The sequence below is a fragment of the Monodon monoceros genome, unplaced genomic scaffold (assembly GCF_005190385.1).
Source record: "Monodon monoceros isolate NGI ecotype Baffin Bay Population unplaced genomic scaffold, NGI_Narwhal_1 Super_Scaffold_10, whole genome shotgun sequence".
In the NCBI taxonomy this organism is placed as follows: domain Eukaryota; kingdom Metazoa; phylum Chordata; class Mammalia; order Artiodactyla; family Monodontidae; genus Monodon; species Monodon monoceros.
In genome coordinates, this window is record NW_021703766.1 from 34,449,896 (window position 1) to 34,464,721 (window position 14,826).

A 14,826-nucleotide genomic window follows, 5' to 3' on the forward strand; every position below is an offset into this window, starting at 1 on the left:
ATGCATCTTACTGTATCTGTTTCCCTGTATTGGAGCCTGTTGTCTATTTCAAACTGGAAGCAAGTTGACATCAGCACCCTTGCATCTTTCTATCCCCAGTGCCAAATCCTATAGGCTTCATATGGGTCAGTTCATTTCACCATCACAATATTCATAGGGTTATGTATATACTGTTTCCATCTTACAGAGAAGGAAACTGAGGTTCAGAGATATTAAGTAGTTTGTCCAAGAGCACACAGGTGGTAAGGATTAGAGACAGACTCGAACTCAGGTCTAAGTAACTTGAAAGGGCTCAAGAAACATTGGTACCTTTATTAAATGTTGATTAGGTGCTCATTGTTTTAAATCACCCCCCTCAACGCTCATCCTGAAAATACATTTAGAACAAGAACCTAAAGGATCCTAATGAAAATGTTCAGGCGTATATTTATTGTACTCAAAGGATTCTGCCTACATGACTGCTTCCAAAACAAAACACTTGAAAATGCAGTCATGGAAAGAGCCTGAATTTAGAGAAACTGGGATTCCTACCAACCCCATCATTTACTTGTTGTGTAAATTTCCTCAAGCAAAAAGCTTTAGGTGCCTGCAAGAGGTGTGTAGGGGAGGATGGGTACCAAGGGGCTGTCACTGGGGCAGTGACGGTGTCTGCTACAAATAGTAACAATAATGATAACAAGGGTCTATTCGTTGAAGGTCGATGATGTCCCAGGGACTGTGCTAAGCACTTGGCATGACTTAACTCTCTGATATGGTGCCTGGGGTGGCACCCTGCCAACAGCAGCACAGCTGGAACTTAATCCCACGTCCACCTGAGGCCGGAACTCATGCTCTGGTCACTCATGTGCCACTATTATCTGTTGCTGCTTTTGTATGACCAGCTGAGATTTAAGCAGGTTCAGCGGCTGGTCCAGGCAACCAAGGTGGGGCTGCTGTGGCCTGGATGCTCTGTCCAGGGCTGTGTAATTAACGTGTTTTCTGTCCGTGGGGGCAGCGAAGACCCCTGCAACCAGACAGCAAGGGTCCAACTGCCTAGGTGAGCTTGGGGTCTCTTCTCCCATGCTAAAAACTTCACCCTGAGCCCACCAGGGAGGGCAGAAATTTCCCCAGAGTTCAGGAAGGTATAAGCAACAAAGAGGTCAGGAGAACAGGAAGCCCCTGCATTCTCAACCAAAAACCCCCCAAATTCCTGCCACTTCTCCCTGGCACTGAAAGAGTTAACCTGAGACTGCCTCCATGATGAATGGCTATAATACTGTCTACGTAATGGGTTTCCTATTTAAATTTTGTGAGGATTTAATCAGCTGGGCGCAGCTGTGCAAGATGCACCATAAACTATGTTGAAAAATATGTAGACATATACATTTATCTGCTACAAATTAAGCTCACTTAGAGGTGGTCTTAATGGCCCATGTAGCCATCATTACAAGCATAAATTCTAAACTGTCTGTTTCCAGTGAATTCGCTTTGAGAAAAAATTAATGCTCATCTTTAGCAGAGCACAGTAATAAATGAAAGGACCCTCAATTTGCAAAGCGCTAATAGCCCGGCCATTTTTCATTAGGAACCCTATGCTGGACCACGTATGGCAGGGTGACTTCGTGGGGGATTCCGTTGGGAGGCTGGGGAGGGATGGGGCTGGCTTTCTGGAGGCCGACCCTCTGCTTTACCTGATCTGCTCGGGGGACGGCTGAAAACCTGGTTCTACACGAGGTGCTGAGTCTGCCGGTCCCTCAGTTTTGGCTGCATCCTCTCATCCAGAGATGCACACTGGGCTTTGCCCTGGCCATGGTACTGAAGCTTACCCAGCACATAGGTAGCCCAACAATGAGCGCACATCTTGGTGCTAATGAGAATACACAGCTAATGGAAGCTTTCCCACTTTCTCCTAGGTCCCAGCCCTGGGAAATAGGACGAGGTGGCTGGACTTGAGTCCCACCTGCTACTTTGGCACAGCCTGATCCTGGCAACTCCCTTCTCATGGTCACCAAGAGCCGCCAGTTCGCAAGACAGGCTCATTTTCCTTGTCTTATCTCAGTTGATCTTTACCTTATAACAACCCTAGAAGATAGGTGTAATTTCTTCCCCCACTTTAAATATGGGGCCAGGGCCAGGACAGGGCTGAGGCAAGAGGGGCACCGAGGCTGCAAAGTTTAAGGAAGCACTGCCCTCAGGGTTGTGCAAGTGACAAGTCTACATTTGCAGGACCTTGACAGCACGTTCCTCCTTAAACTTTGCTCCTTAAGTGTCTCTCTTGCCACACCCTAGTTCCAGCCTTGGACTTGGCACAGAGAAGCTAAGTAACTTGCCCGAAGGCACATAGGTGCTCAGGGAGAGAGCTAGAGTCCAATTTAAGCCAACAAATTCCAAATTTCACTATCTTTTCCACGTGCCATGAGGATGCGCATTTGAACTGAAAAGTTTGATTTCATTCAGCCCAAGCTGGGCAGTTGCTATGAGCCAAACTGTATAGTAGAAGCTTTCACATACTTTGTCTTGTTTCATTTTCTTTACAACACCATTTACTTTCAGAAATAATCTTATCAATTCATTCTTTTTTTAAGTTTGTTTGTGGCCTGTATGCCCCACTAGAATATTCACCACTTTAGTGGTTAGAAAAGTCCTTGACACATGTTAGGTGTTCAATAAATATTTGTTGAATAAATTATCTTATTAGACAAACATTTAAATGAGATTGTGTGAAACATGTGTGTATTCTCAGGCCTGGTCCCAGGCACCCAAAATATGGGATAGAACCATCTAAAAGGTTGGATTTACTTCCTCTTCTCTGAGTATCAGGTGTTCCCACACCCAACCATCCTGGAAGAAGGAATTAGTGCTGGAAAATCCAACCAGGCAGAAATTAAAATCTGGGTTGGTTCTTTCCCAGCCATCAGAAATGCAGAAACACTCAACATTCACTAAAGTTTCTGATGGCAAGAGTTGGGGTTTCATTAGAATGTGGTAGGAAAATTAAAATGCTGAAAATCAGAATTAAAAAAAAAATTAGCTTATTGAAACCTGACCAGTGGCAAAGGCACCAGTACTGTACGCCCAGGAGTGTCTTGAGAGGTGTGCCAGAGAGCTCCTTTTTAGACCTGAAAGGCAGCTCCCAAGCTCTTTCCTCTCTGCATCTAGCCAGCCGGCCCAGCCTCCCTATTTGAGACAAGTTGTCAAGTGGGGAGACAAGTCATCTCCCCTCCAAACCACCTCTAGGAAAACTCCCAGCGTGACCTGCAGCGTTGCCATAGAAAGCACCAGAGGAGCAGAATATATCTCTACATATTTGGCCTGCGGGTTCTGCACAATTTAACAATTAACAAGGTTGTGGAAACAGGCAAGTGTCGTTACCATGTTAGCATCATTGCCATCGAAACTGATGATGGAATTAGGAGCGCCAAAGAGAGGAGCTTGCCCCGTGCTGAGTGTCTGGGAGGGGAAGTCAAGGGAACTTGCATGTCCCAAACTTCCCCTGAGCGGGTTCTACCGGGCGGGGTCTACACTGGACAGTTTCAGTGGGCACTGGGCAGGTGGGGATCAAGTGGCCAAGTACAGTACTGGGGTTCACACATAGCTGAATTCCTAACAAATTGCAATGATAACATATTGAAAGTCAAATATATGACCAGACACTTCACAGAGATTCAATTCTTTTTTTTTTTACAGCAAATAAGGGTGGAGCTCTAATCTGATTGGAATCCATGCCCAAGGCCAGTCAAGGCCAGGGGGCTTCTTGTCTGTCCCTAATAGCTTCCAAGCCAGCTCCCCTCTGCCGTAGACCCCCAGTCCCCACTGCCTCACCTGACTCACTTGGCTCACTTCCTCCAGACACTGTCTCTGTTGCCTTATCCTGCCCCAGACTGTTTAGAAGTCACTGGTACCATTCTCAGAACTCTAGCAGGCACAACCCTGGCTCCCTTTTAGCCCTTCCCATGCAGCCCCAGAAGACCACAGTGCCTCATCTCTCAGCCCAGATATAAGCACCCAGTAGGGCTCATAATAAATGAATCAATAATGGCCTACACCAGAGCGTACCAAACTTTGAAGTGCATAGAATCACCAGGGGACCTTGTTCACAGCAGATTCTCAATCAGCAGTTCTGGGAATCCGCATTTCTAATGCAGAGACGTAGGGCCCTACCCCAGCTCTTATCTAAGAAATGAGTCGGTCAGGCTGCCTGAAACCTTGCTACTCTCTTAATGTTTTCAGAGCAGATAAGAAGTCAGTCCAAACTAGCCCTTAAAATCATGTTACTAGATGCTCTACATGCCTGGTAAATTTCACTCGAAATGAGAGGCTGCTGTGAAAGCCATTCCTAACACACAGGCTGGGCGGTGGTGGCGTGGGTCTGGGCTAGGGGGAGAGTGGGATCACAGTGAACATGGGGCCAGCACAGCCCTGCTGTGACACAACTGGGCCTGGAGGCCTGCTTGCATGGGTTTGTCTCCTGACCCTGCCACTGACAGCCGGTTGGACCCCAGGCAGGTTACTCAACCTTCCTGTGTCTCAGTCGCCCCATCTTTAACATGAGATAGTTGTAATACTTAGTGTGGTGAGGGCTGACCAAGAAAACACGTATTCTGGATGAGTCCTAAGTGCTGGATCAGTATCAGCTGTTCTTACACACAAGTTGGGGCTCGTCTTAGTCCGGCCTCAACCCAGAAGAATTTCAGGGCGGTGCTCAAACACAAACTGGAGACACTGGAGGCCAAGCGAGCTGCCACCAGCTGTTAGGATTGAAGTGACATAGAGTCGTCTGCCTGTAGTAGAGCATATATATATATATGGAAATGAGCAAAAAAGGCAGTAACATGTACTAAAATATGCTAACATCTCAGGTTTCAGTATACTGTCACCTTTTCCTTATAGTTTTGTTTTTAGTGTGTGCAGAGGAGCATGTCCTAGGAATCATTAACTTACTGAGCTCACTGGGCAGGATGTGGGTCTCAGTCCACAATTGTTTTATTGTTTGGGGGCATGTGTCATGCTCCTGTTACATGTTTTTGTTGCTAAACAAGCCTGCTTGGTTTTGTGGTTAAGCAAACCTGCTTTCTTGAGCGGTCATTAACTTACAGGGGTCTCCCATACTTTTTTCTTTACTTACAATCCCCTAGAGGGATTCGCCATTTAATCACCTATTTTGTCCCTTTACTCTGTCCTTGTAACATATATATATATATATATATATAAGCATGTTTTAAACCAGAGGCTTGTTCACATGTTGACACATAGAGACGTAACTTCGAACCATAAATGTCCCCCTACAGACCAGTTGCCAGTCGGGCTCAGCAGTGCCTGACTCACTGGGCGGGTCACCTGGCCTGGCCTGGCCTGGCTGTCTGTGTAGCCCCCAGAACCTCGGTCTCCCCGGGGACCATCACTTTTCACGTAGCTCCATCTCTCCCCACGGGGGCTGCTTCCTGACTTTAGCGAAATGGCAGAATTATGAAGCTGAGCCTTGTCAGATGGAAGAAGCTTCTCTCCAGCCTCACACCAGGTAGACAACGACAGGTCACCGCAGACCAGAATGAATGAGTCCTTCCCAAAGAGGTGCAGTTACGGCACCTCTGAATTGACGTGATTGAGTCGATCCCAGCTAATAATCCCAGCTAATAAGGAGACTCTTGTGTGGCCTTAGAAAATTTCCTTTCCCGCACACTCCAGGGAGAGAGGCCCTGGTACCTACGGCTCATGCACATCACTCTTGCCCTGGTTCTCAGCCCAGGGTCTTCTCACAGGCTGCTCCCTTGGTCTGAATCACTGTTCGTTCCTTTACGTAGCTCATTCAATCTCATCCTTCAGGTCTCACTTAAATAGTCTCTTCCCAGACGGGTTTGCCCTGATGCCAAGATTGAAAAGTATAATAGCCCTCAGCATCATTCTCTCTCAGAACACACCCCGTTTGTTCCCTGCACAGCACTTGCCACAATTTCTAACTGCATTTTTTTTTTTCTATTTGTTTTTTGTCCATTTCCCCTGCTAGACAGTAATTGCCATGATGGCAGGGCTGTGTCCTTTTGACTCTCTACTACATCCTAGCACCAGCCCACGGCCACAATGGCTAGCATGGATTGTATTGATTATGCCCTCTGTGCTCATACTTTTCTAAGGAACTTTTCATGCTTTATCTCCTCCTTTCCTCACAACCCCTCTATGAGATAACTACTATTAGACCCATTTTACAGATGAAGAAACTGAAAAACAGAGACATTCAGTAACTTATTCAAGATCACATAGGATGTAGTGGATCCGTGAGCCTTTCTGTCTGGCTGGCATCAGAGCTGGCTCTCTTGCACAGGAAACCATGCCACCTGTCATGTCATAGATGCTGAAAAGGAATCTTCTGAATGGATGGATGATTAGAATCACTCCATCCAATACAATTCAATCTGAATTGGACTCGGTTAATTCATTTACCCAATGCTCACTGGGTACTTTGCTGTGCTGTGATGTGCTGTGGGGACCTTACCCTCAGGGAAGTTAATGGTGGCCACGGCAAAATAAGCCAGTGTGTGAATAACCAGCCAGCTTCCTAGGGTTCTCTCCCACCTGCCTGATTAACTCATCGGGTGCCCTGGGGGCCCTTGAATCCCCTGGGTGAGTCTGAGATGCACACAGCATTCCCTCGTCTTGTCTTCACCTCTCCATCCTTTATTTAGAGATACAGACAACAAGGCCCGGAGAAGCTAGGGAACTTGCCCAAGAGCACATAGCTAAGAAGGCGTAGAAAGAGGATTTGAATGCTTCCAGACTGGCTCTGGAACTCCCATGACAATATCACAGTTACAAACAAACAAACAAGCAAAGATATAAAAGATTCATTCAGCCTGAGTTTTCTCACATGCAGTTGAAGACAGAGTCAGCTGTAGGTGGGCAATGGCTTGCATACGGTAGCACAGCCAGGGAGGGTCTGAGCAAGGCCCTTCGGGCCAGCACAGTAACCATCAAGCCTCTATTTATGTGCACCTGCAATGGGCAAGATCCTGCTTCTAGTAGAGCAAAACGTCAGGAATAAGAAGAAAAAATAAGTCCAATAGAATTATGCAGGCAAGAGAAATGAGTTCAAGTTCAGCACCCTTTTCTGGAGATTCTTTCCAGTGGACTTCAGCCCTGAAGCCATTTATAGGAAGTACCAGGTACAAAGTGGTAGTTAGTTTCCAAACTTCCATTCATACTGCTGCCTTTAGGAGCTTTGCCACACCCACAGACCACCTATACTGTTAATTACTTAAATGAACTCACTTTAAAAAACTTAAATAACATTATTTTTTAATTTATGAAAAATAGTTATTTTATTTTTATTTATTTATTTTTGGCTGCGTTGGGTCTTCGTTGCTGCGCGCAGGTTTCTTTAGTTGTGGCGAGTGGGGGCTACTCTTCATCACGGTGCATGGGCTTCTCACTGCAGTGGCTTCTCGTGTTGCAGAGCACGGGCTGTAGGCGCGCGGGCTTCAGTAGTTGTGGCTCGTGGGCTCTAGAGTGCAGGCTCGGTAGTTGTGGCACACGGGCTTAGTTGCTCTGCGGCATGTGGGATATCCCCGGACCAGGGCTTGAGCTCATGTCCTCTGCATTGGCAGGCGGATTCTTAACCACTGCGCCACCAGGGAAGCCCCAAAAATAGTTATTTTAAAACAGTCATTAAAAATCTCTGAGTGGAAAATGAGCAGTATTAGGTGGTAACATTAAAAGTAAACACAATGAAACAGAACAGTGTTATTAAATACACACTAGATATTGTTACCTAGTCTCAAGCAGAGGTCTGCTCTGTGATTGTTACAAAGAGAGAGAAATACTGTTACAGAGGTACCTAAGGTACCAAACTAAGCCTTTCTCCCCGCTGTCATCAGTTGAAAGAGAATAATTTTCTCTCTAGATAAATCAATACAACTTAATGCCATTTGATGCCACAGGCCACCTGAAACCACTCTGGGAACCATCAGTAGAACATGTCACAGTCTGGGAGACACTGAGGTTGGAGAGGAAAGTGCAGGGCAAGACCTTTCTCTGCTACCTGCTAGTTTTGTGACTTTAGACTGGTCACTTCTTTTGTCTGGGCCTCAGTTTTCCCACCTGTAAAATGCAAGGTTCGATTAGAATGTAGTTACTAGGCAATGTCTCTGGCCCTTCTGAGCCTCAGATTTTATAACTCAATTCAGGGCGAGTGATGTTACTTGCAGCAAAGTTCAGCACACGGTAATCGAAGATGTGCCCTAGAAGAGCAGTTCAAAAAGCCCGTCGTTTCCACACAGGGCTCATTTCTGGGCTGAAATTAAGTTTCACAACTTTCTGGAAAGGCTTCAGCGAGGGCCATTCAGACCTGTGAAGAAGAGCTGGGGGCCGGGTAGGAGGAGGACTCAGCAAATAAAAGCCCATTTGATTCTAGAAAACCAGCCTTAGTGGGCAGCTGGAGTGGCTCACTTTGTTTAGTACATTTTGTAAGTGGTAGGATTATCTGCAATGATAAAATTCATACCTCCCAGCCTTCAAATAAAGATGTCCCCGGGAGGGTATTGATGGCATCATTGTTGTTGGAAAGAGAAAGCGAGAGCGGCCAGTGATCCATTGTGTGTGGAATAAAAGGGCTGGGAAACAGATCTATTTTCGTATTAGCTAACCGCAGACCACTGCACCCCCAGGTCGATGCATTCTTGGGCCACAACGGCCCCCCTCCAGGAAGGCGGGATGTGCCTCCAGCAAACGAGCACAGACCTGGACACCCTCGGGGCAAGGGCCTGATTTAGGGGCACAAAAGAAAGGCAGGCCCTGTGTGCTCCTGCAGCCGGCCCACGCCCCACAGGGGCCCATGGGCCCAGGTGTGTGGAGACAGTATACTGTCACCTTTTCCTTATAGTTTTGTTTTCAGTGTGTGCAGAGGAGCATGTCCTAGGGATCATTAACTTACTGAGCTCACTGGGCAGGATGTGGGTCTCAGTCCACAATTGTTTTATTGTTTGGGGGCATGTGTCATGCTCCTGTTACATGTTTTGGGGGCAATATACAGTATACATGTTTTTGAGACAATATACAGTATACTGTCTCCACACACCTGGGCCCCTGGGCCCCTGTCCTCCTGTTCACGGCTTCTCCAGCCGCAGCGGCAAACGGCCCCGCACCACTCTTCTCTGCTCGTGGGATTGTCTCTGGTGATTCCTGGGGACACAGTGAACTAAAGGACAACACTTGGATGTTGTCCTGCCCAAGGATGAAGATGGATTGGGAGCAACAAAGCCAACAACTTCATACCCTGGGACTAAGCATTAATTACTTACATTTTCCCGATTCTGCTTGAAATCCACAGGGTTCCTCCAGGAAGTGCCAGAACCAGAATCTGAGCCCCGGCTGACTGTCCCCAGTCTGGGCTCTCAACCACTGTGCAAGCCTCTGACCATGGAAGCAGCCACGGTGGGTGCCAAGAGCTTGCCTCTGGAGGGCCGGCAACCTTGAGTTTGAGTCAGAGTTCTGCCACGTAGCCTATCCCCAAGCCTCAGTCTTCTCATCTGTAAAACAGGGATAGTGACATTAAGTACCTCACAGAGTGCAAAGAATAAACGAGGTAAAACCTGTTCTGCCCTCAGCACAGCGCCTGGCACACAGGATGTGCTCAGTAGACCCTATCGATTATTATCGCTATGAATGATAACACTGACTGCTTCGCCATCCTCTGTGCTGAACCCGGCCCTTGGCTGTTCCTGCAGGTGCCACCATGGAAATCCCACACTCTCCTCCAGCCTCACCTTGAGCGTTCTAGGAGGTCAGCACTGGGAATGATGGCAGCGTCCCTCTGGTCAGTTTGTGGACAAGGCTGGAAAAGGGCAGAGTCTTACCCAACCTCACAGAGTGAATGGGCAGAACCAGGAATCTCAGGGGACTGACATCAGCTCCGGGCTGGGCTCACCACGCCCACCCAGCTCTCTCTGCTGACCTCGGTTCCCACCTCACTCCGAGGCCCTGGGGCGTTCACATTCTTCTCTAAAACTGGCTCCCTGGAAGGACGGGCCAGGCCGGGGAAGGGGTATCCTGGCCTGTAACTCAGCCAAGTCGGCTGGCAGCTGCTTGCGGCGCTTAAGCCATTAAATCCGCCACATCTGCTCCCCGCACCAACAGCCCTTTCCTTCAGAGGCTTGGCTGCTACACTTGCATTAACTCTTGAATTTCAGCCCCATGCTGCCTGCCCAATCGCCCCTCCCACCTTGTGCCCTGTCCTCCCCCAACCCATGAGCCACCCCTCCCCCCTAGTCCTGGCTACACCCAAACCGGAGACTTAGGCCAGGTATAAAATTCACTAAAGATAATTGACAGATTCATCACCTGCATGGGCAACTGGGTGAGGCAGGGCCTACCCCTGGCTGAGGAAATGAATGCTCCCCCTACCCTTACCCTTCCTTTAGAACAGCAGTCCTCAACCCTGGGGAGACCTTAACAAGTCCAATGGGCAGACCCCACCCCCAACAATCAGAAGCCCTAAGCTCAGGGCCAGGCTTAGCAAATCTTTCTGGGTTATTCTAACTCCCAGCCACGGCTGAGAACCACAGGTGAAAGCTTGGTTTGGAGGGAGGAAAGTCAACGTTCTCCACGAGACTTTGTCAGTCACACCTGAGGCTGCAGAGGCCTCCCAGCCGCCAGCCTCTTTGACGGCACAGAGATCCTGTGCCCAGGCTCTGGAGTCAGACCGCATGGGCTCAAGTCCTGTTTTGATCACTGACTAGACAGACATGTGACCTCTAGCTGAGGAATCAGCCATTTCCTCAACTGTACCATGGAGCAGAATGGCATTAACATCACAGTGTTACTGAAGGAATGAGTGGGTGATAATGTAAGAAGCCGCCGGAGTATCACCAGTCACACAGCAGGGCCCAGACGAAGGTGGTCCTCCCATCTCAGGGGACCTCCCCTGCGCCAGGCCCGTGGCTTTTGCCCAGCACGTCATTGGAATCAAACGATATGACGACATCTGAAGGAGCTGACCACGCTTCTGCCTCTGCTTCCTGTCTCCATGGGCACGTGGTGTGTCTCTCGGTGAGCTCACTGGATACATGAAAGAGACAAATGCCAAGAATGGTTCTGAGTATTGCTGCGGAAAACAAGAAGAGCTTCCATCTCTCAGTACTTGTTGGAGCAACACCTGAATGATGCCACTTATCATGTATTGGTGACTGTAGGGTTTTTTTTAATGCTCTAGATTTTTAAAAAATATGCAATTAAAAATAAAAAATAAATAAAAATTAAACATATGCTATGATGTGACTTGTGTACAAGCCATCATTTTTAAACTCCCTCATTATAAACACAGTGATGAACGGTGGGTCCCCCTGTTGTGAGGAGACTGCCTGAGGGACAGGGTGTTCATTTTTTGAGCACCACTGCCCCCCAGGAGCTGGCACTCAGTACCCTCAGTGGGAGGAATTTTGAGGCAGGCCTGTGAGGGCATCTTTTTTCCTGCTGCAATTCCTCTCTAGCTCTTCACAGAGGCATCAGAAGAGAACCCGGACAAGCTTACCTCAGAGTTTGGGTTTGAGCTTTAGGTCTTTAATTAATCATGGTGACTTTCAGACCCTCAGTTTTCTCATCCACGAAATGGGGATAGTGACATTTTTCTCACTGGGCTATTTGGGGAGTTAAGTGAGATAACATAGGTAGGAAAACACCTAATTCACTGCAGAAAATGGAATAGGCACAGCTTGAATGAGCCTGTTCTTTTCCTAAATCCTTCACCCTGGGAGATGCAAGCCAGCTCCTCCTGCCTCCATGGGGAAGCCCTGGATCTTTGGGAGCCTATTAGCTGAGACAAGTGGAGAGTCAAACATCCAAACTGACAAAGGGCTGTGGAGCTATTCAGAACACCCCATTGCCCCAGCAGATGGTTCTGGGCCAGATGGTTCAGGAGGGGGTGGGGGGGACAGGTGTTTGTTGTGGCAGCAGAACGCTGTGAGAGGAGTTCACTGGTCCGCCTCCCCGCCCTCCCTCGGATTTGTCCTGCGGGGGAGGGGCGCTGCCCAGCCCTGACAGAGGTGCAGACTGGGAAGGTTTCCAGGTACAGTGCTGGGAAAGTGGGTAATTAACCCCATGCCAGGACCTCCTCCAGCAAACTGGGAAGTAGGTGAGTGTGCCTTGGTGCTTTTCAGCTTCGCTGCTCCTGTTTTCTCACCTTCAGCCAATGACCTTCTGCAAGGTTGGGGTCCACGTTCCAACCCGGCAGCTCCTGCCTCTCTCTCCCTCCAGCACCCTCAAAACTCACCCATCTCAGTTCATTTTCCCCGGGACTTTATTCCCGCCTGCTGAGGTGGTTAATCAGTTGCAACCATCCATGCCAAGGGTTTAGACCCTATTGCATCTCCTCCCAGGGCTCTCCAGGTGGTGACTTACTCTTGTAGTATTTTAGTGCCACCACAGATCAGGGAGGGCTTTTCAAATTGTTTGGGAGAGTCCCTGCTCCACCCATGTGAGAGGCCACTGCAGAGAGAGAGAGAGAGAGAGAGAGCCAAATAACTTCTACTTGCTCGCTGTGCAACTTTCAGTGAGTCATTAACCTCTCTGGGCCTTGACCCTGAGCATCCACAATTAAATGCAAATATGAGGAAGGGATAACAGAGCAGTGCAAAGATCTGATGGCACCAGCATGGAAATGAAGGAATGTATTTCAGGCACTTCCCACAAAGCCTTTCACCCTTCTAATGGTGAGTTGCATTTGTGGTCCAGAGGCTAACCAAGAGTTCCACTCACGTGGAGATTCAATATTTAAAGTGCTATGGTTTAGGGGCTTGTATTAGTTTCCTGAGGCTGCTGTAACAAAAGACTACAGACCAGGTAGCTTAAATAGCAGAAATGTATTCCCTTACAGTTCTAGAGGCTGGAAGTCCAAGATCAACGTGTCAGCCATCTGCTTCCCTCTGAGGGCTGTGAGGAAGGATCTGCCCAGACCTCTCTGCTTGGCTCGTAGATGGCCATCTTCTCTCTGTGTCTTCACATTGTCTTCCCTCTATGTGTATCTGTCTCTGTGTCCAACTTTCCCCCTTTTATAAGGACACCGGTCATATTGGCTTAGGGGCCCATGTTACTCAGTACAACCTCATCTTAACTAATCACATCTGTAAAGATCCTGTTGCCAATAAGGTACTTATAAGGTACCACATCCTGAGGTAATGGGGTTAGGTCTTCAACATATAACTTGGGAGGAGGGGGCACAATTAAACCCATAACAGGGCTAAACATGGCTCTGCTATCATACAGACCTGAATTCCAATGATATGGGACCTTACTTAGATGAGCCTTTCAATGAGCCTAAGCCTCAGTTTCTTCATCTGTATAATGGGCTCTATCTGGGGAGGAAATTTTCAGGCAGAGCTGAGACAGTATCTGTAAAGCATTCAGCATTTGGGTTGGCACAAGATAAGTTTCAAAAGACATCAGTTGTTATTATGACTATTCCACATGCTGCCATATGGGGAATTGTCCACGGCACCGCCAAATCAGGATACCTTAGTCCGTGTAACTGGGGGATGAGTTACAAACCCTCAGCCATGTGGGTGTCTAACCAAACCTCCAGTAACCCAAGGCTTGCTATATTGAAAAGAGTAAAGATTTCATTGCAATTACAATTTCTTAGGTTAAAGAAGCAAAAGATTTGTAGGAGCAAAGGAGTATGGAGCAGAATTAATCATTCAGGTAATAGCAATGGATGTTATTTTATGTTTTTAACAGAAGCAAAGTTTTTTTCAAGCAGTCTCTTCTTTGAATCTTGGTTTCTTTTGTATTCAGAGGGAACAGGCAGCTCAGGATTGAAGTTCTAGAAACTTCTGGGAATCCTCCAATTCCTCCCATTTCGCGGTCATTTTCAAATATTTTGAGGGCCCAAAGGGAACAGATTCCTGCTTAAATGTGTCTCCAGTCCCCCGAACCTAAGGGTCTCCTGTCTGCAACAGAGAAGTACTGCATTAGCCATGTTTCTATCCAATTAGGAGTCTGAGCTGATAAAATATTTCCTACCGAGAATAGCAATTCAAGAGAAGGAGAAGGAGAGAGAGAGAGAAAGAGAGAGAGATTTTCTTCTTCAAAAGTATGGAAAAAGGCTTTTAATCAGAGAAGAAGATCTTTCTTTTTATTACTAAGGATAATATGAAATTCTCCTCAAAACTGCACATAATGAAGGTAAAAGGAAGCATGGGAAAATTCTCTCCTGTTACTGTAAAATTCTGTAGAGAATGGGAGAGTTTTATAATATTTTAGTTAGTCTGAATTAGTATCTACTTTTTCTCAAAAGAGGACATTGTCTTTTCTTTCAAAGAAATAGCCCTAGGCTGAATGATGGCCCCTCAAATATGTCCATAACCTAATCCCTGGAACTTTATGTGCTGTGACTATTAATTTTAAGTGTCAGCTGGGTTGCTTGGTCAAACACTAGTCTAGACATTGCAGTGAAGATAATTTTTGATGTGATTAACAGTTCAATCAGCAGACTTTGAGTAAGTAGATCTTTGACCCTTCATAGTGTGGGTGGGTCTCATCCAGTCAGGTGCAAGCCTGAGGAAAAAGACTGAGGTCCCTCAAAGAGGAAAAAATTCTACATCCAGACTGTCTTCAGACTCACGACTGAACATCAGCTCTTTCCTGGGTCTCAAATATCACAGCCTACCAGGCAGAGTTTGGACTTGCCAGCCCCCAAAATCACGAGTCAGTTCCTCTATCTATCTATCTATCTATCATCTATCTATCCAACGATCCATCTACATATCCTATTCATTCTGTTTATCTGGAGAACTCTAAGACATATGGCAAAGAAGCCTTTGCAGATGTGATTAAGTTAAAAATCTTGAGTTGGAGAGATTGTCC

General features: G+C 47.2%; 1 long non-coding RNA gene across 1 annotated transcript; it reads right to left on the reverse strand.

Annotated features, from left to right (window-relative positions):
• Nucleotides 1-7,544: 7,544 nt before the first annotated feature.
• LOC114904193 lies at nucleotides 7,545-9,829 on the reverse strand. Its single transcript, XR_003795896.1, has 3 exons — nucleotides 9,735-9,829; nucleotides 9,270-9,497; nucleotides 7,545-7,592 (listed from the first exon to the last, which is right to left on the reverse strand). It is a non-coding gene; the product is annotated as an uncharacterized LOC114904193 (long non-coding RNA).
• Between the last annotated feature and the right edge of the window lie 4,997 nt (nucleotides 9,830-14,826).